Genomic DNA, 22,499 nt, shown 5'->3' with positions numbered 1-22,499 from the left:
AAGTAGCGATGGCGAACAGCAAAGGTTGCCTGGTAGTCCAGATAAGGAATAACAGAATTACAGAGCAAGAATGAAGAGGTGGACTCATGTTAATTGAAGAGACCACCTACAATTAAAAACAGTATGTTTCCTGTTTGGAATGATTTTCCATTTTGTTTGACTGCCAGACAGCCTGGCAGACAATGATGATCTTGCTCCTCTCTGCACATGCGTGATTGTGATGAATTCAGAGCCAAAGTACAGTTAAACTACAGGTTTGTTTTCTGATTCATTCTCCAATTCGTGTTCAAAGTATAACATCCAATTCAAATTCAGTTTTTCCTCGATCATAAACTGACGTTTGTAGCCAGGACAGACAGACAGACAAATTGAACCAACTGCTTAATGCTGTTTCGCTTGGCGTGTGTGGGGTGGTAATGCTTATCAATCCTCTGGACCAACGCAGCAGGCGATGATGGAGGGGGAAGAGCAGTGTGAACGTTCCGCATACAGAAATAAAGATTGAGGGACCATGAGAGGGATGGCGACAGGGATGGATCAAAACATAGGAGAAGTGTTCATTTTGAAACAAGTGAGTCGTGGAGTGCCAGGTAATTAGCACCTTGGGATCTGTTCCGATGAACAGTGGTGGACTGCAAAATGGAAAGGCATGACTATAGTTGGAAGGGCTAGTGATTGGAGTTATGGGAACCAGGCACTACTGGTGACTGAGTGGCAACGCTGTGGACTGAACACTGAGTGTGATTTGTAATGTGGATTTGAGTCCATCGTTTCGGGGAAGTCATGTCGCCTGGATTGATAACAGTACTGGAGAAAGATGCAACCCCCCCCCCAACTACGTCACGTGGATTGGGTGCCCCCCCCCATATCAGGCAGATTGGAGAGGGGGATTCCCCATCCCACTGATGGGAGGTGCCTCTTTCTGTAGTGTGGGTCCCCTCTCCACTCCGTCGCACAAATGCGGGTGTCCCCCATCGTCACACAGAGTGAGGGGCACCTGTCGTGCAGATGTGGGGCATCCCATAGCACAGATCAGGGTGAGGTGCCCCGACACATGGAGAGAGGGAGGAGCCCAGTCACATGGGGAGGGTGCCCCTTTACGTGGATGCCCCCCCAGTCGTGTGGATGGGGGTGTTTCCCCTAGTTACATGGAAGGGGGGTGCACCCCATCGTGCAGGGATAATCATGTGGATCAAGGGGTGCTCCTTTTTGCTGGGGGGGGGCATCATGTGGATCAGGGGTGTCATCATGTGGATGGAGGGGTGCCTCAACGGGCAGATTTGGGGGGACTGTGTCGCGCAGAGAGAAGTGCTGCGTAGTGCCAATGGAAGGGGTGGGGGGGGCTCACCTTGTAAATAGGGTGGGTTCCCTGTCAGGACGATAGTGGAGGTGCCCCATCAGGGAGGGTGGAGGTATCGCATGAAGGTGCTTGTGTTTTTAGTTTTACAAAGTCCTTTTCTTGGATTCAAATTTTTCAAAGGAAATCACTGATTGCCCCACACCCTGCATCCGTCCTTGAATCTCTTATTATTCCTCAAGCTTTGTCTGATTGTTCTTTCCTCTTGCTCCATAGATGATGTCTTCAGAAATGTCCTGATCTTGGATTATAATACTTAGGATTCCTAATAACAACTCAGACTTTACGTTTCGGATTTTTGGCCATTGGAACTTGATGATGTAGTTTACTGTTCAGCCCGTTTCGGTTTGCTGGTGGATGTTTTGGTAACCAGTGGTTGTTGATCAGTGTCATGATCAGAGTTAGTTTTTTGACATTTTCAAAGGGAGGCCAAGTCTCGAGGTCTGCTTCTCACCCACCACTGGTTGGTACAGGTGGACTTGGTTCTTTTTTTATCACTTCACTTCTGGCCTCGTCCCTCCATCCACCCCCAACCTGCGCAGGTTGCACGTATATTTCCAGAATCCCACACCTGGTTGCCCCCCCCCAACCTTAAATTCTATTAGGGTTGGAGAGAAACCTATTGAATGTGGATTAAATACAGATTGAAGATCTGATATTTATATTCCACAAAGCATGTATCATAATATCAGGCAGGGATTTGTTCACAGTACCTCACTGGTGTAAGAAAGTCACACGTTGGCCATTTGTCGCACCACGCCCTCTGCGCCATTTGGGCGAGGTTTGTGGATGTGTGGCTGAGCGAGAGAGTTGGAAATGGGATGTTTCGTGGAAGGGGAAGGGGGTAGCATTAAGGGACATTAAAGGGGAAAGGAAAGGGGTGTGGCTACAAGGGAAACAGCTGTGAACACAGGCAGTTACAGACAAGCAGACATTGTCTGATAGGCAGACATTGACAGGCAGACATAGGTTGACAGTGATAAGGGTCTTACGGAGTGAGCTGTGTGAAAGAAATCAAGCTTTCAGGTTATAGTAAGGAGATTAAAGAATAAGAACAAAAGGGTCATTTGACCCAATCATGCCCGCGTGGCACCTCCGTGAGCCAAATCAAGTTCCAGTGGATAGCACAGTGGAACAAAACAGTATCACGAGGACAGTGGGGCTGGATGCCTGAGGGGCGAGCACAATGGACTCTTACCAGTTCTGAGAAGGGATTGAACATGACATAGCACACAATGGTGACTTATTTGGTGCCATTTAAATTTTTGCTTCAAAACTATTGGGTGGGGGTAGAATGAGGAGTTTCATACATCAGTAAGACACACACATTAATAACCTTGTTTTCACTCAATATTTCCTTTTAAACCCAAGTTTGTGTCCCCGGTAATCGACTTGCCGCATACAATATAAAACGTGCTCGGAAATGCAAAGCAAGAGCTGAAAAGACCCTTTTCATGTCCTTTTTTTGCCATTTTTTTTTTGTTATGCTCTTGTTTTTTAAAAAAAATGTCATCGTGCACATTTGCATCTCTCGCTCGAGCTTCTTTTTTAGATCCTCATGATGCAATGTATTATTCATCGGTGAACTAATGTCCAAGTTTTCTGGTATATGCCTCAACTATCAGTCCGTTCGCGCACGCTGTGCCACCTTGCCTCATAAGTTGAAGCCAACTGTCCCATTAGCTTTGCGCTCACTTGTTGACTTTAATGTTACGAGTATCTTTCAAAAACAGGAGGCCATTGCGTACTGGCACACTCGTCAGATTACACATTCCTTGTGCGGATTGAAGACCGTGCCTCATTGGGACTTCCTGCGACCCCGTGCAGTTTTGTTCCGGTCGGAGGTCGGATCAGGTATGAGGGTCTGCACCCAGCTTTCTCTTCCTTACCAAATACTGAATTACATTTATAGAAACTGATGAGTGTATTCAATCCTGGTGGTTCTTTCATCGTTTGGGTATCCATAAAATTGTAAAGGGGTAATTTTTAAAGTTTCACTCTCACACCCACTCCTTCCCTTCAAGCACTCGGACTCAATTCCACACGAACAACATTGGTGCATTGCTTTGAAGGTTTCACAAGAATGTGCAGCGCCAAGCAGGGCAATAACAGAAATCGAAATTGAAACCGCATGGAAATGTTAAACACATAACTTTCATGGACGGCTTTCTTTCCCACTGTGGAAGCGCACAGCTGAGAGTACTTGCTGAGAGGCAGAGAAACCAAAACATCCGCATCCTTTGACTGTAAGATGTCTCTTTCATTGTCATGAAACATCTACGATTTTCCTTGCGCGTGATTGTCCAGGATGCCCTTTTATGGCAGAAAGGGTGCATTGGTCTGTCGGTACGTTGCGCCACTGCCTTGGTTTGATGCATTTGTAAGTGGTACCGGTGTTGTCCTACAAGCATGGGCAATGGAGCTGCATAGTTGGTCTTTGTGGATTTGTAGTTTTGAACCACAAATGGCTTTGCTTTTGTCGTTGTGTTTTTTTTTTTTGTTTTTTTTTACCAAAATAGTTTATTTGCCATATTATGTTATTTAGGCACAAGCTGGAGACTTTCTTTATATGGGACGTTCACCAAGACTAAATGTCACACCTGGCAAGCTCTTCTCTCCCATCGAGTCACACCTGGCATGCTCTTTGCTTTTGTCTTGCCACACCTGGGACGCTTCACTCTCATGCTGCCTCAACTGGTACACCCTTCCCTCTCATCGTGCCACACCTGACATGCTCTTCCCCTCTCGTTGTGGCACACTCTTTCCTTTTGTGTAAAAGGGGGGGAAAAGAACCTTACAATAGGTATATGATATATATATATATATATATATATATATATATATATATATATATATATATATATATATATATATATATATATATATATATATATATATATATATATATATATATATATATATATATATATATATATATATATATAGGGATTGAAATCGAGGAATGAAAGGTTGTCATGAAAATGTGTCAAAAAGAACAAACTGAATGCTTTCTCCGTCTACTATTGTTTCTGCTGTTAATAATAATTATCACAAGGACGAGGTAATGTGGTTGGGGAATGGACTGATGATATACTGTCTCTTTTACATTGCTGTGACCTCACAGGGTTGTCGAGAGACAGAGACAGAGATGTGGAAAATTCTTTTGACCTCGGCTGCGTTCCAGGACACCATTTTTTTCCAGATGCATATAAACATTCAGATGCACACAGGTTTGTACAACTACACACAAATGCATACCTTTGCATCTGGAATAATGATCAACTATGTGGATCGATGGTGATGCAGTATTACTTGGGGACAGAGCAGTTGAGATGTCATCATTACTTTATATTCTTTTGATGGAATGTTATACGAGAGAGAGAGAGAGAGAGAGAGAGAGAGAGAGAGAGAGAGAGAGAGAGAGAGAGAGAGAGAGAGAGAGAGAGAGAGAGAGAGAGAGAGAGAGCGAGCGAGAGAGAGCGAGCGAGAGAGAGCGAGAGAGAGAGAGAGAGAGAGAGAGAGAGAGAGAGAGAGAGAGAGAGAGAGAGAAAGAGAGAGAAAGAGAGAGAAAGAGAGAGAAAGAGAGAGAAAGAGAGAGAAAGAGAGAGAAAGAGAGAGAAAGAGAGAGAAAGAGAGAGAAAGTATAACAGCCAGAAAAGGGGCACAAAGATGTGAAAGAAAGAAAAAACAAACACACAACCCCAAAACGGCCAACATAACTCAATGATGACAATACGCGAAAGCTATATTTGGTAAAAACCCGAAACGACTCGCTCTTCGCTTTCTGCCAGAAATACAAAGGGGTGAGCTGGAAGGCCTGGCTGTTGGCTCCAGGAGCTGGAAGGATGGTGTGAGTTAAATGTTGTGAAAATGGATATTTTGCTGCAAGATTATGCTTGGTATAATTAGAAAGCTGCAGGCTTGTCAAATGCTGAAAAAAATTTTTCCTTTTAACAAAAAGCCGATTCTTACTGTATGTTTGCAAAGTAGATGTGATCTTCTTTGTTTGCATGCAGCACAAGGCTGTGGGGTAGCATCATTGACTGAGGAGGTGGTTGTGCTGCTGATACAATGCCCTCTGCTGGTTAAAACAGGAATATGGAATTTGGCAATGGTGCCGGTGATAGCTCACCTACTCTTCGCGAAGGACACCATGGGATCTTTAACATCCACCAACGAATGAAGGAAGACGGGATTCCTGTTTAACATCCATCCATCCATCCATCCATCCAAGAGACGGCACACACATTGATGAATCATGCTGCCTGTGAAATACCGTGATGGTCGTTTCTTGCTGTGTCGGGATTTGAACCCAGGTGAGAAAGCTTACAGACAAGTGTGCATACCTATCGGCTATCCTGTCAACCGAAGTAGATGTAATGACGGATTTGTCAAAATTCCTACCAGGCCATTATGGTACATCCCAGACAAAATGGCACATCATAGTACATCACAGCACATCCCAATGATCATTGCACATCCCGGCCAACATGGTACATCATAGCATATCCAGGCCATCATGACAAATCCCAGTCATCGTGGCACATCATGGTACATGCCAGCACATCACGCCACATTTCCGTTATCGTGCTACATCACAGCACGTTCTGGCCATCATGACAAATCCCAGCCATCATCGCACATCCTGGCTATCACTGCGCATGCAGGCCTTCCTGTTGGAATCCAGTCTTATCCTGTCTTTACAAATCCATGAATGTACTGTACATCGTTTGTTATTGTCTGATTTATAGAAACGAGAAAAACCCGCTCCTTTCTGGAGCAGTGGCAAGTCACCCCACCCCCCTCATAGGGGGTTGGGGTTTCCCATGGGTACTACCAACACATGTCCAAAATTTTGTGGAGATCAGGTGTAATCATAAGTATCATGAAAGTAACTCATAACCCCCCACCCACTTCCATACATTTTTTTTATTGTTCTTTGTGCCTATTTGACATGACCCTGGGAACGACCAACACGTATGCAATATTTGGTGGAGATTGGGCCAGCCCTTTCAGCCCCCCCCATGATTTTCTGATGCACACACACACACACACACACACACACACACACACACAAACACACACACACACACACACACACACACACACACACACACACACACACACACACACACACACACACACACACACACACACACACACACACACAATTGCCTGCCATAATATATACACCCGGTGTCTCCAGGCATTTATCAGCATTGCCATGTATCCAGCAATTTGTAGGTATGATTATATTAGGCATTTGTTGATATGAGTGAGAAAAGTGAAGAAAAATCTTTATCATGAAGAAATCGTTACAGCCTGTTCCAAGTCAAGGCATTGTTGAGTAGGTCTTGGAGGTCTTTGGGGTCTTCAGGTTCTTGGGGGTCTTGGGGAGCTACAGGTTCTTCAAGGTATTCAGGGTCTTGGGGGGTCTTCGGGTTCTTGGGGGTCTTGGGGGGTCTACAGGATCTTCAAGGTATTCAGGGTCTTGGGGGTCTTCGGGTTCTTGGGGGGCTTCAGGAGCTTCAGGGTCTTTGGGGACTTGGGTGGTCTTTGGGGATCTTCAGGGTCTTGGGGGTCTTTGGGGTATTAGGGATCTTTGGGGTCTTCAGCGTCTTGGGGATCTTCGGGGTCTTGGCGGTTGGTGGGGTCATGGCGGTTGTCGGGGTCGCGGTGGCTGTTTGGGGTCTTGGGGATCTTCGGACTCGTGGCGGTTGTCGGGGCCATGGTAGCTGTTTGGGGTCTTGGAGTTCTTTGAGATCTTGGAGGTCTTTGGGGTCTTGGGGAACTTCGGAGTCTTAGGGATCTTAAGGGTCTTTGGGGATCTTCGGGGTCTTCGGAGTCATGGCGATTGTCAGGGTGGTGGTGGTCTTTTGGAGTATTGGGGGTCTTTGGGATATTGGGGGTCTTTGGGGATCTTTGGGGTCTTTTGGGTCTTGGAGGGCTGGGTATATTGGTGGTATTTGGGATCTCCGGTGGCTTGGGGGTCTTCAGGGTATTGGAGGTCTTTGGGGTCTTGGTCTTTCAGGTCTTCTGGGTCTTTGGGATCTTCATGGCCTTGGGGGTCATGGAGGTCTTCGAGGTCTTTGGGGTCTTCAGGGTCTTTGGGCGGAGGAGGAGAGGTCTTTGCGGTCAAAGGGTGGAGGAGCTCCTTGTGAGCTAACGGCCATCCATATCTAGTGCCCAACTGTGTCTGCGGACGTCCTCCTGCAGTTGGGTTACTTTTTCTTTGGAGGTTGGTGGCAGGATTTGCACTCCGGCCACCGTAAAACCCTTCATTGCGCAAAACACAAAAACGCAAAAATATCTGAAAACCCATTCCGTGGGAGTACCTCCTGTGCAGCTTCCCTTCGCAGGGCAGCTCACCGGATGACGGGATTGGGGCAAAGCCTTCGGGACCCCCAATCCTTGATGATAGGAGGGAAACCATGGAGTAACATTCCCGGGTCAGATTGCGGGAGAGTGTGTCGGAGTTGTGCTGAGGTGTCGTCCACCAGACGGCGGTCTCCTTGGGTTAACCTGAGGCGGTTCCTTCAGGTGGGTGCCTGGAATGTCTTATCCTAAAGAGAGGATGATCACGTGTCTCTGTTAACATTTGAGCTCAAGCATTGGACATCGGTATTGGAGCACGCTCTGAGGTTCGGAGACCGGATTGCGGCGAGATCATGGCCGGTGGTTTCACCTACTCTTGGTCTGGTCACTCTGATGGTTACCATGCCCAAGTAGTTGCTGTAGCTGTGTTCAATAAGCTGACTCCAATGATAATTGAGGTAACACCGGTCAACGAGCGTATTTATTATGAGACGAAGGATTCGTCATTCGTAGGGTGTCATTTCCCTGGTCTCTGTCTATGCTCCGACTGAGGCGAGTGACCTCACCGTGAAGGACACATTCTACGCCACGCTCGAGTCTGTGGTTGATCAGTGCCCCAGACGAGATACACTTCTAGTCTTGGGGGATTTCAATTCATCGACTGGAACTGATAAGGATGGTTATGAGGTGTGTGTTGGTCACCATGGGTTTGGAACTGTGAACCAGAATAGCACTAAGTTCCTTGACTTTGCAAGAATTCATGGACTTCGGGTGGCTGGTTCATGGTTTCAGTGCCCACAAACTCATCGCTGGACTTGGTATTCCAATGCTGGTGGTGTGGCAAAGGAGATTGAACATGTCCTCATTGATGGTCTCTGGAGGATGATCCAGAACGGCAGGGGCTACAGGAGTGCTCAGTTCCTCAATTCTGACCACAGGCTTGTTGTTGCAACTCTTAAGTTGCACCTCAAATCCAGGAAATGGTACCATCCCAGCCGAGGCTGGATGTTGGCAAGCTCAAGGATGAGAGGGTAGCTGAGGAGTTTGTGAACAGGCTGCATGGAGATTTAGGGGGTCTGGGTGCTTTGGAAGATCCTGAAGAGTTGTGGAGTGCCCTCAAGACCACCGTCCTTGATGTTGCCAGTGGATGTCTTGGAACTCACCGCAGGGCAAAGAATAATTTTGTCTCAAGGGACACTGGATACCATTGACCAGAGTCGCAGGGCCAGGCTGAATGGCAGAGCTGAGCTGTTCAGGGAGCTGAGGCGTAAAACTGTACGTGCACTGAGGGTGGACAAGGAGGCCTATGTGCGAGGAATCTGTGAGGGGGTAGAGCATCACCTGTGGTCAAGTGATTCTCGTCCCGCTTACAGGGGAATTCGCACATTGTGTTCATCCAAGCCCATCCCTCTGTGTACTGCAGTTAGAGCAGAGAGTGGTAGGCTCTTGACAGAGGAGTCTGAAGTGAAGGCCCGCTGGGCCGGTTACTTTGAGCGGTTGTACCAGGCTGATCCCCCAGCTTTCGAGTTGGACGTCTTTTATGTTACAATAACTGTTGCTGACCCTCCAATCAACTGTGGTCCACCATCGTTTGTGGAAACACAGGCTGCGGTGAACCGGTTGAAATCTGGTAAAGCTCCAGGGATCTGTGGCATCCATGTTGAACTTCTCAAGGCTGGTGGAAATGCTGCACTCGTGTCGTTGCATGCAGTTCTGTGCTCTGGCTGGAACACAGGCATCATCCCCAATTGACTGGAAGAGGGGCCTTGTTGTCCCTCTCTGGAAAGGGAAGGGTGATTGCCAAGACTGCAACAACTACCGAGGGGTGACGCTGCTCTCAGTGCGGGGCAAGGTCTTTGCTCGGATAATTCTTGATAGGGTTTGCCACCATCTGCTTGAGCACCAGTGTCCAGAGCAGTCAGGCTTTACTCCAAAGAGGTCAACGATTGACCGTGTCCTTGCTCTTCGGGTCCTCACCGAACGCAGACGAGAGTTTCGGCAGGGGCTGCTTGCAGCCTATGTTGATCTCTGTAAAGTGTTCGATTCAGTGAATCGGGATGCCCTCTGGAGGATTCTTGGTCTTCGAGGGGTGGCTCCAATACTGATCGATCTGTTGTCTGAACTCTACTCTGGTACTGAGAGTGCTGTGAGATGTGGTGGTGCCATCTCTGACTTATTTCCAGTTGTTACTGGAGTTCATCAGGGGTGTGTTCTGGCACCCACACTTTTCAGCACTTGCATGGACTGGATTCTGGGGAGGATGTCAGAGAGATCAAGCTGTGGTGCATCATTTGGGAATGTCAAGATCTCCGACCTTGATTTCGCAGATGATGCAGTCATCTTCGCGGAGACTTTAGATATCCTTGTGGGGGCCCTCGAGGTGCTGAATGAGGAGTCGGAGCCGCTGGGATTACAGGTTTCCTGGGTCAAAACTAAGATCCAGCCTTTGAATGACATCCTGGATGCTGCTGTCCCATCTGTGCCTGTTTGTGGTGAGAATGTTGAGGTTGTGGAGAGATTCACTTACCTTGGCAGTGATAGTCATGTCTCTGCTGGCTCTGATTCAGAGGTTAATGGACGTCTGGATCGGGCCTGGGGAGTCATGGATTCTCTGGATCATGGGGTGTGGCACTGCCGGTACCTGTGCAGGAGGATGAAAGTCCACGTCTTCAGCTCCTTGGTGCTTCCAGTCTTGCTCTATGGATGTGAAATTTGGACTCTGGCCAGGGGTCTGAGACGGAGACTTAATTCCTTTGGTACCAGGTCTCTTCGGAGAATCCTTGGCTCTCACTGGTCAGACTTTGTGTCCAACGAGCGGTTGCTGAGAGACTCAAATGAGATTTTTTTACCTGCATGGTCCGTGAGTGTCAGCTGCGGCTGTATGGACATGTGGCTCGTTTTCCTGACGCTGATCCTGCTCACCAGATTCTCTCAGCGAGGGAGTCTCGTGAGTGGAGTAGGCCAATGGGCCGACCATGTCCCTCGTGGTTGCAGCAGGTTAATCGGCATCTGAAGGAGATGGGGATGAGCCAGGCATCTGCCTGGGGGATGCCAGATGGAGGCCCCTGGAGTACCTGCGGAAAGTGGACGCAGCGACACCTTGCTCTGGCACATGCTCCCATACCTGGCCTGACCTGGGGTCTTTGGGGTCTTCTGGGTCTTTGGGAATCTTTGGGGTCTTGAGGATCTTTGGAGTCTTGGAGATCTTTGGGGTCTTGGGGTTTTTGGTGGGTCTTGGGGGTTTTTTGGGGTCTTGTGGGTCTTTGGGATCTTGGAGGTCCTTGGTGTCTTGGGGATCTTTGGGGTCTACAGGGTCTTTGGGGGTCTTGGGGGTTCTTTGGGATCTTGGAGGTCATTGGGGTCTTTGTGGTCTTGGGGGTCTTTGAGGTCTTTCGGGTCTTTGGGGATATTTGAGGTTTTGGGGGTCTTTGGGGATATTTGGGGTTTTGGGGGTCTTTGGCGTCTTGGATATCTTGGTGGTATTTGGGGTCTTCAGGGGCTTTGGGTCTTGGCGATCTTGAGGGTCTTTGGGTTTTTTGGGATATTCAGGGTCTACGGGGGCTTTGGGGTCTTTGGGGTCTTGGGGATATTTGGGGTCTTTGGGGTCTTGGGGCTTCTTTGGGGTCTTGTGGGTCATCGGGGTCTTGTGGGTTGTGGTGGTCTTTGGGATCTTCGGGGTCTTGGGGGTGTTTTAGTGTCTTGGTCGCCTTCAAGGGTTTTTAAAGTTCGAATTGGTCTCAACAGTGTAAAGGCTCAAAAGGTACATTCCAATAGTGCGTCATTAATAAACAAAAAGTTTCGCGCGCGTGCACACACACACACACACACACACACACACACACACACACACACACACACACACACACACACATACACACATACACACACATACACACACATACACACACATACACACACATACACACACATACACACACATACACACACATACACACACATACACACACATACACACACATACACACACATACACACACATACACACACATACACACACACATACGCACACACACATACACACGCACATACATATACACACATACCCACACACACACACGCACACACACGTACACACATACACACGCACACATACACACACACACACACACACACACACACACACACATACACACACACATACATGCAGACACACACACACACACACATACACACACACATACATACACACACATACACACACATACACACACATACACACACATACACACACATACACACACATACACACACATACACACACATACACACACATATACACATACACACACTTACGTAGATGACCTCTAAAATATTTATTTTATTTCAATTGAATTATATAGTGGAACCCTGCATGGGGTAAGGTGTTCTATGAACTCTCTCGGTGAACGTGGGGTTTCCTCACTACAACAACCATCATTTTGTTTCGCTTTAACACCGACGGAAAGTGTAAAATGGGTTTTTATTCCCCAGCTAAGTGTTGTGTTTTCCTTGAGTTCGCTTTTCATCAAAGGTGACAGAATCGTTTAATGGGGTAGTTAAACGGGGAGTGATATTCCAGCTGTGGTTCCACTGTGTGTCCAAACACACACACAGAGCATTGAACCAGGAAGGCACGTGACCATGACCTGGCTCAGGCCTTTGTCCAGGGGTCACTTCCGCAGTGATGGCTCCCACAGCACCATCTCCTTTGTTTATACAACTTTGCAGGAAAACTGCTTTTCCCCCCTTTTCTGCAAAAGTGTCAGCAAGTTTCGTCGTTTCTGTATCTTTGCATTATTGTAACTTTTTGCAGGAATTGCGTTTCGAGGCACCAGACTTGAATGTTTCATGGATATCAGTGAACAGGGAAGAAATAAAGAAAATAATTTTTTTAAGTATATTTTCTTTTGCAGAAACTTTCTTTGTCCATCGATTACAAACTTGGGAAGGTGACTCTGAGGAGGAATGATGACATGATGCTGACGTCACAATCTTGCTCCTTAATTGTTTTCCCTTCCAAGGATCTTTGACCTTTTTTTTTTGTCTCGATATGAACCATCGTCTCTCCTCCATTGGAAATGCGATCTCCAAACACCTGCAGAACACCTTCACTTGTTTGTCCGTAGCTTGGGAATGGCTTATCAAATCATCTGTTTGTCGTATTACTCGTTCACTGTACTCTTCATCTGTACAGCTGTGTCCTCCAGACCCACTCCTTATATTCGTGGGAAATAATGAATTTCATTGCAATCTTCAGATTTCCCACAAACTAGCAATGTTTCATCTTCGTCAATGTGTCATACTGTTAACAGAGGATACGTGCTGCCAAAATAGTCTTCTGGTAAGTGTTGTACTGGGGAGTTTAGTTATACTGGGGAGTTTGGTTATCATTATACTGAGGGGTTTGTTTTACTGGGGATTTTGGTTATCATTATACTGGGGAGTTTGGTTATCATTATACTGAGGGGTTTGTTATACTGGGGAGTTTAGTTATACTGGGGATTTTGGTTATCATTATACTGAGGGGTTTGTTATACTGGGGAGTTTGGTTCTCGTTATACTGGGGAGTTTGGTTATCATTATACTGAGGGGTTTGTTATACTGGGGAGTTTGGTTCTCGTTATACTGGGGAGTTTGGTTATCATTATACTGAGGGGTTTGTTATACTGAGGGGTTTGGTTATCATACTGAGGGGTTTGGTTTTTCTGGGGAGTTTGGTTCTGGTTACGCTGGGTGGTTTGGTTACGCTGTGCGGTTTGGTTACGCTGTGCGGTTTGGTTACGCTGGGTGGTTTGGTTACGCTGGGTGGTTTGGTTACGCTGGGCGGTTTGGTTATGCTGTGCGGTTTGGTTACGCTGGGTGGTTTGGTTACGCTGGGTGGTTTGGTTACGCCGGGTGGTTTGGTTACGCCGGGTGGTTTGGTTACGCCGGGTGGTTTGGTTACGCCGGGTGGTTTGGTTACGCCGGGTGGTTTGGTTACGCCGGGTGGTTTGGTTACGCCGGGTGGTTTGGTTACGCCGGGTGGTTTGGTTACGCCGCGTGGTTTGGTTACGCCGCGTGGTTTGGTTACGCCGCGTGGTTTGGTTACGCCGCGTGGTTTGGTTACGCCGCCTGGTTTGGTTACGCTGCGTGATTTGGTTACGTTGCGTGATTTGGTTACGCTGCGTGGTTTGGTTACGCTGGGTGGTTTGGTTACGCTGGGTGGTTTGGTTACGCTGGGTGGTTTGGTTACGCTGTGTGGTTTGGTTACGCTGGGTGGTTTGGTTACGCTGGGTGGTTTGGTTACGCTGGGTGGTTTGGTTACGCTGGGTGGTTTGGTTACGCTGGGTGGTTTGGTTACGCTGCGTGGTTTGGCTATGCTGCCTGGTTTTGTTACGCTGGGTGGTTTGGTTACGCTGGGTGGTTTGGTTACGCTGGGTGGTTTGGTTACGCTGGGTGGATTGGTTGCGCTGGGTGGTTTGGTTGCGCTAGGTGGTTTGGTTACATTGGTTGGCTTGGTGATGATGTGTGGTTTGGTTACGCTGGGTGGTTTGGTTACATTGGTTGGCTTGGCTACACTGCGTAGTTTGGTTATGCTGGGTGGTTTAGTTCGGGTGGTTTGGTTATGTTGGGTGGTTTGGTTACGCTGCATAGTTTGATTTTGCTGGGTGGTTTAGTTCGGCTGGATGGTTTGGTTATGTTGGGTGGTTTGCTTATATTACGCTGCATAGTTTGATTATGTTGGGTGGCTTGGTTCTGCTGGGTGGTTTGGTTACACTGCCTGGTTTGGTTACGCTGGGTGGTTTGGTTACGTTGTGTGGTTTGGTTGCGCTGGGTGGTTTGGTTACGCTGCTTGGTTTGGTTATGCTGGGTGGTTTGGTTACGCTGCCTGGTTTAGTTACGCTGCCTGGTTTGGTTACGCTGGGTGGTTTTGGTTGCGCTGGGTGGTTTGGTTACATTGGTTGGCTTGGTGATGATGTGTGGTTTGGTTACGCTGGGTGGTTTGGTTACATTGTTTGGCTTGGCTACACTGCGTAGTTTGGTTATGCTGGGTGGTTTAGTTCGGCTGGGTGGTTTGGTTATGTTGGGTGGTTTGGTTATGCTGGGTGGTTTGGTTACGCTGCCTGGTTTGGTTACGCTGGGTGGTTTGGTTACGCTGGGTGGTTTGGTTACGCTGCCTGGTTTGGTTACGCTGGGTGGTTTGGTTACGCTGCCTGGTTTGGTTACGCTGGGTGGTTTGGTTACGCTGGGTGGTTTGGTTATGCTGCCTGGTTTGGTTACGCTGCCTGGTTTGGTTATGCTGGGTGGTTTGGTTACGTTGCCTGGTTTGGTTACGCTGGGTGGTTTGGTTACGCTGCCTGGTTTGGTTACGCTGCCTGGTTTGGTTACGCTGGGTGGTTTGGTTACACTGGCTGGTTTGGTTACGCTGGGTGGTTTGGTTTTGCTGCCTGGTTTGGTTACCCTGAGTGGTTTGGTATTGCATTCCCATCAGTCAATCAGGGCAGGAATTTGATCTGGGTGCCAGGGATAACCCATCTATTCTTTTCAAGACAGCTTGGGATCGTTAAATTCCACCAAATACCAACATTGGCAAATGGAGCCTCCGGCCTCAAGTCCATCTGCACACATTGAGGTCTCACCACACATGCAAAGCACCAGGGTGACAGTTTATAGTCGGCTTGGGTGGATGAACCAATTACCCAGTTAGAATTGATTCCCTCGATCAGAACCGGGAATGGAATCCCAAAATTATATGGGATTGATTTCGCACATGCAGTGGTTTCAATCGTCCAGAGTCTTTCCCTATCATGCCTTGTCTCTTACCTGTTCGTCAGTGTTGTTTATTGCACTCGCTGTAAACCTTATAGCTGGGTCGAGATTCAAACCCAGACTGAACGGCTCAAAGGGGAGAGCTCTGTCTCCATTCGTGAAGAAACGCTATTTTCTAAGGAACAATCCACAACAAGTGTATCAGTATAGGGGAAGGCTTTTTCCTCTTGTGAATCGAGAGCAAACAAAAGTCTTCACCCCAAACTTCAACTGAAGGGCTGAACCACTCAAATGGCTCCTCAGTACTTCGACATCGTGACCGAACATTCTTTTAAACATAATTTCCTGCTGCGTTCGGATTACAATGTCGTAACAAATATGACGAGAACGAATTGAGGGCTGTTTCACTCAACAGTTGATCCATGTGACAATAAGCTCACCAACCCCATTAACTAACCCAATACAATTGATCTTGGTGACATTTAGCTCAATAATCCCTTTAACTCACCCTGTACACCAAATTTCTGTGACAATAATGTTATGTGGAAAAGAGAGGGAGATCCATAGCTCGACTCGTCGCTGGCCCTGCTCACGGCAGTTTTGCTTCATCTTTGGACTGACTTCTTCACTGGTTCTCTCGTCTCTCTCCTGGTTTCCAAGGCAGGCTGCATTGAGTTCTGCGTCCACCCTGCGCATCGTAGACAAACGGAAGTCCCGCCTGTGTTATTATTATGTTGTGTAAGTGTGATCTGTGGGGCCTCGAGTGGGTAAGGATTTCTACTTTTATTTCTTGTATGTGCATAGGTTTAGTGTTCCCATTCTCTTCTCTGTGTCTTTTGACTCGCTTGGTTTGTTCCGTTGATGATGCCGTCTTATTTACCTTCTTTCCCTGTACAATATGCCTGGTAATGGTGGTGTTGGTTTAATGGTTAGGGTGGTGGGCTTTGGATCCGAGGGTCCTGAGTTCAAATCCCGCTCAGCTGTTGAATTAATACCAGGTGTGGTTATCTCGGCCTGTCATCCTTCCGAGGTCAGCAAAATGAGTGCCAGCATGCTGGTGTACTGTGTCGGAGTGGCGGCACGTCCAGGATTGTGCCCAATAGCCAAGGAGACTACTTAAGCAGCACCAATGCTCTGCACAGAGTATGATCCCAATCTCCTCCTCCTCCTGTTGTACTATTCAATACAAAATTAACCCATTGAAAGGTAAGAACATGTGCTCGAGCCATCTTCTTTTCATGCACGTTTGCTGTCGATTTTGGTTCATTTGGGCGACCTTGGGGAACGGTAAACTTCCAGAGTAATAACGGAATGCAGTGCAAGTCTCGAAGACCGCTTGGGCCATCTCCAGGATGAAAGGACCCGGCTTGGAGGAATCCTGTGTTAACTGGTACTCAGACATGACATTAAACTCATTAACCCCATTAACTCGCCCTGTACACCTAATTTCTCTCCCAATAACATCACTAACCCCATTAATTCCCCTTGTAAAAGTGTACACTCTTTGCACTGCTTGTAAACATGAAACAATCACATGTGGGGAAATCAAATATCTCGTATATATTTTTGGGGAAAAGGGTCCATGTAGAACATTTACTATTTCTGCTCCTATTGCAGGCAATCAAGAGTGTTCACTGATTGAAGAATGGGAACAACAAGCACGGAATCACATATTTGAACCCAACCCCTTTCACACAAACATGTACACATTTTATGGCAGATTTATGACAACTTTCAGTAATTATCTTTCTTTGAGATCACTCTATAAATTTGGATCCTTATTTTAAATTGAGTCGGTGTTCCTATGCCTGTAACAGTGTTATTGTTACACCTCTGAAGGAGGCTGAGTCCCAAGGTCTGTTCCTTACCCACCAGTCAGGTTGGATTCTCAAGTTTTCATCGCCTCACTTCTGGCCTCGGTCTTCCCTTCTGTGTTTTCTCAGCCCACCCAGGTCACATGGATTCTGCCAGAATCTCACGACCAGTCTCATCCCCCTCCCTCCACTTCCAAATCCAATATGAATGCTCATCCATTCACTCTATTCTCTCATCTGTGGGGTTGACTCCTTGTGTCTGTTGTCTTATGTCACTCCCTCCAGTGCTTCAAGATGGCTGCCCATTGTCACCTCATTAATTCTTCCAGATCCATCCCTGCTCTGTTTTTCTCTCGCTGATTCCCACCCCACTCTCCCACCCCTCCCCTTCATTTCTGGCACTTATCTACTTGTGCACCTTGCCTTGTTGTGCATCACAACATTAGTATCATAGAAGCATGATGTAATCACGTGGGTTGGCTTACTCCGGGGGCTCATGTGATAATGATGCCATATAGGGAGTTGGGAGCATCCATCGTGCGTTTTATTTTCCCTCGGGCAAATTCAAAAAGAGTAACGGATGGTTCTGCAGCTGACTAATCAGTGGGGCTTTCTGGAATCTCATAGTTGCTGGGTCAGTCTAAAAGGGTTCCGAAGAGGCGTAACAGGATCGAACGCGCGCACCTGTACTCGGCGTTCCACAAAACTATGAAAACCCAGTTGGTCACTGTGTAGTGGGTTGCCAAGAGCTGATAAGATCCAATGCACGTGGTTCAGAATCCAGGAAGTATTATTCCCTTTGGGAAATGTATTTTTACAGACAGGGTCCAAGACTCATGAAAGACCTTTTACTTACAGTAAATGACTTGCAACACAAGGGCATTAGAAGACATCGATGTACTTTTGCGTGAACTGTACGAACATTGTTTAATAATGGACAGAGCGACACGGGCTATGGATTGGAGCCTGGGATCCCAGCATCATCAGCTCTTTGCTCAAACTGGATCTCCAAACACACTGAACCCAACGTTTTTTTTGGAACTTGGCCCCATGCATAAGGATTCTTGGTGAACATCACATGTCCTTGTCCATGGGAAGGAAAGGGTGGGGAGGCAATTTCTTTCGCCCCAAAACGGCAGTTCCTTGCAAAATGTGTTAGAATTCTTGGCTTGTGGGACAGACAGCACAAAGACTGTACTCTCATACAGTCATACTCCTGTAAGAGGTTTCTCGATGTGGCTGGAGAGCCAAACAGCTATCCTTTCTTTAAACATATTGGTAAATAAAGCAGTGCACAATGGTCTTCGCAGTTTGAGGATTTTATGTGCAACCTCTTGCATGAAAGACCTCTGACCATAATCCTCAAGAGCTTCGGTCTCGGTTCATGGTGGTACAACGTCGTGAATTGGCCAGTAAGCGGTCTCTGGGTTATCAGCCATCATGTCCTGGTCAAGGCAGTCTTCAGCTGGTATTGCTGCAAGACAAGAAACTCTTCTTCCTGCCTCAACATTTGGCTGCTTGAGTGAAAAATAATTTGATCGCACCGTTTAACCCCATAACACACACTGATGGTCTGCTTCGCCATGTTCAGTAGCGGGGTGGTTCGTAAACCCCATCTGTGAATGTAAAATCACAGAAGAGACACTTTTGAGCAGATGACTGACAAAGCTACAAAATTGTTCAAGGAGTTGAAGGTTGTTTTACAAAGGTCTCCTGGTGAACCATATGTCGGTTGTCCCTCAACACACGACAAACTTCTGCTTATTGGTCCAGGACAAAGTCATGGGGAATGAATTAACCCAACTTTTGTCTCATGGATCTCATGAGAGCACCAGATGAAACGTCAGGATTTAGAAGAAGGATAAGACCCACAGAGTGAGGTATTGTGTAAAAAGAACACAAGGTGAAAGAAAACTAGAAGGTAGCCATACCAGACTGGGCCAGTAACATACACCATCACCCAAGAGGAGCAGTGTTGGTTATGTGAGACCTTTTGGTGTTCACCAAACCCAACCTGCCGCAGAAACAAGAAACAAAAAGGCTTTTCAGCAGTTATTGAGTTTTTTGAACGTTTTGTGCTTTTAATTGCCTTTTTTAAAGCTGTGACCTCTTGGTTTGCCAATTTTTATTGATTAAAACTGCAGCAAGACCCAACATGCCTGCATTTTCACAGAAAAGGGGGAAACCTATGATGTGCGCTAATCGTTAGAATGAGAGAATATAAAAAAAAAAAAAAAACTGTATAAAAGGTGCCATTTAACATCCGTGGAATTGCCTTTATAGGAAGTAGGCCAGCATGGGGCAGCGCTCACACGGTGTTCGGCACAAAGCCAAGAGCACCGTCTGAAACGCGGCCACATGAGCGAACAAACAGTCTTGCTTTACCAGCCTCGCGGACATGAGGTGTGGCCATTCCTCATGGTACACTCAGGTTCTGTTAATCACTCAACCGCTTCTCTTCTTCAAGCTAGGCCCTCCTATTCACTCAGGCCAAGTTTTATATCATGTAAGGCCTGGTCCCTAATGTAGATCCTCCCATGGCCCACCAGTCTGTCTTCTTTCTGCTCCAGGAGTTTGTCATTTGTTCGGGGTTCCGGCGACAAGTCTCCTACTCTTCCTCGAAAGACACCGATGGATCTTCAACATCCACCAACTAATGCTTACAAATGGGACTCTTGGCTTCACGTCCATCTGAGGGAAATGCAACACCTTGCTTGCAGAGCACCAATCTCAGTTTATGGTGGGGTCTCGGGAATCAATCCCAGAGGAATACAGCACCTCCCTGTCGGACATATCTGGGTTGAGTCACATTGTGATTATTTTTTTGCCATTTCCATCTGTGTTTGAACCGGGAGAGTGCATGCGACCTCGGCATTTAATGCTTTCTTTGGGAGAAACTTTCAACCGTTCAGATTTTTAAAAAGGCAAAATGGGATTTTTGTTTATTTTTAATCATAAACTTTGTTTCTTTTATTTTTCTCACAATGAGTAGCATTATGCGTTGTGGTGGCGAAGGCCACATCTCCGCACCACTTGGTTTTGAAATCTGAGCTGGAGCCTTTTGTTGTGTTTTGGAAGAGTTGCATGTTCTGGGTTCACCGATCTAGGCAGATTCACCGCAGACGTCTCATCTGGAAGACATCAGGCTGCCTGGGCCGTATCTTCCCAGCGATAAATTTGTGGCGTGCTGTTTCTTGCTCTCAGCCATCCACGACCGCCTTGCTTGGAAAATGTTTCGCGAGGACAGATTCCAACTTACCACAAAGTAAACTTCAGCAACAACAACATGTAAATTTTACTCGAGATCCAGGACATTTATTATTACCCTCGCCGGAGGAGAGGGTATTGCATTTGGGTCTGTCTGTCTGTCTGTCTGTCTGTCCTTGTTTGTTTGGCTGCACAGAGTGTGAGTAGGTGTATTAATTACATGCTATTGAAATGATAATGGTAATGAAAATAATAATTACAACGGTACATACTACATAATGATAATAATAATGATAATTACAATGGTACATACTACATAATGATAATTTTTACAATGGTATATACTACATAATGATAATGATCATTATAATAATTACAACGGTACATTCTACATAATGATAATTACAATGACGGTACATTCTACATAATGATAATTACAATGGTACATACTACATAATGATGATAATGATAATTACAATGGTACATTCTACATCATGATCATGGTACTGAATAATTATAACAACATTGAAAATGATGATGATGACAATGATATTGTTAATAATGATAATAGTACATAATCATAATATGATAATATTAATGACAATATTTAAAATTATAATAATGATAACTAGAGAGTTCGTAGGACACAATACCCCACTCCCCTACACTGTGCATTATTATAATTATAATTATTATTATTATTATTATTATTATTTCATATGTAGACTGTGGCTGCTAGTTGCATCATTGTTGGGAGCGTGGCTGTGCTGCTGATGCAGTGCCCCTGTTTCCAGTAAGCTGGTACTCATTCTGCCGACCTCGGAAGGATGACAGGCTGAGTCACCCCACCTGGTGTCATTTAACGGTTGACAGGGGCTCAAACTCAAGACCCTGAGATTTTAAAGCAGCTACCTTAACCGTTAAGCCAACACCAGGGGTGTGTTTCGTTACTAGGTTTCTTGTGGAGCACTCGCAAAATGGCTTAAGCACTCAAGCAAGCACTCCATTCAAAACTGTTGCGACGGAACGGCTGGCTTGGCAAGCGCTAGTTTGGAAAAATAAAATCTGGAAGTTTGATGCAATTGAAGCAGTCTTGTATACCTCACCCTTATACACTGTAATAACACGACGTTGATTCGCACTTTGGGAGATGGAGGCTTTATTGATCACCATCGAACGCAGCATCGATCGGAATCTCCTTCACCCCACCCTCTCACATGAAACACCCTCTCGTGCTAGATATCGGTACACAGCTCGGTTCTTGGAAGTATGATGAAGGCGATTTGTGTTCCACAGCAGGGCTGGGAAACCAAATTTCTTGCCTGGCCATGGATGTGGCCAGTCGATAAGAGAAATGGCCACACTATTAATAAAACAGAACATTTTTGCTAAATAAATTTATTTAAGGATTCTAATGACAGTCAAGGTAAATTATTATAAACATAACACAAAAGTACAAAAAAAAAAACTTTCAAAATTACAAAAGCGTGAAATTTCAGTGAGTGATTTGTCATTCTTTTTCTCTTGCCAATTCAAGAAAACGTGGCTCAAAATTCGAACGCAATGTACATCTCAGTTCTGCTTCCAGATTCATATCAACGAGGAGAGATCGGTTCTTCGACTCGATGTGTGTCACAGAAGAAAACATTGACTCGCGCAGCCACATAGACCCGAACATCGAGAACAATATTGGCAACGACGGCGTTCAGGGCAGGACGCCGTTCATCTTCCAAGTGGTTTTTGCCACATTGCAGCAGGACATTCATTGTGAATTTGCAGATGTAACTGAGCTGGCTCTGCAGAAACAGCACGTCAATCTCGAACTCTCGTTTATTCATGCTCGTGAAATTTACAACTTCTTCGGATGACTTTTCAACACTGAGACGAAATGGATCTTTCAAGAACTGAAATGTCAGGTTGAAGCTGTCGAAGTTGGTGAAGCTCTGTTCAAAATTTTACGTCAAATTTCTGAGCCAATCCACATATTGCTGCAGCTTCTCCAGTTCAAAATCAATCTCTTCAGTCTTTTCTAGATAGCTTTCCAGGTATGGAAAATG

At 46.3% G+C, this 22,499-nt stretch overlaps 1 protein-coding gene across 1 annotated transcript in view; it reads left to right on the top strand.

Moving 5' to 3' along the window:
• Positions 1–3,913: 3,913 nt before the first annotated feature.
• The window catches only part of ITGA9 (integrin subunit alpha 9), a 183,283-nt gene continuing 164,697 nt past the window's right edge, over positions 3,914–22,499 (top strand). The window contains exons 1-3 of the mRNA XM_085874357.1: positions 3,914–4,054; positions 4,482–4,587; positions 5,452–5,673. The gene's annotated coding sequence lies outside the window, so the exon portion shown is untranslated. The remainder of the gene's footprint in view (positions 4,055–4,481; positions 4,588–5,451; positions 5,674–22,499) is intronic.

Source organism: Eptatretus burgeri, chromosome 3 (assembly GCF_056783735.1).
Source record: "Eptatretus burgeri isolate ZD-2024b chromosome 3, Ebu_testis_v1, whole genome shotgun sequence".
In the NCBI taxonomy this organism is placed as follows: Eukaryota; Metazoa; Chordata; class Myxini; order Myxiniformes; family Myxinidae; genus Eptatretus; species Eptatretus burgeri.
Note: the sequence above shows the minus strand (reverse complement) of the source record. Positions and strands in the feature narration are given on the sequence as shown.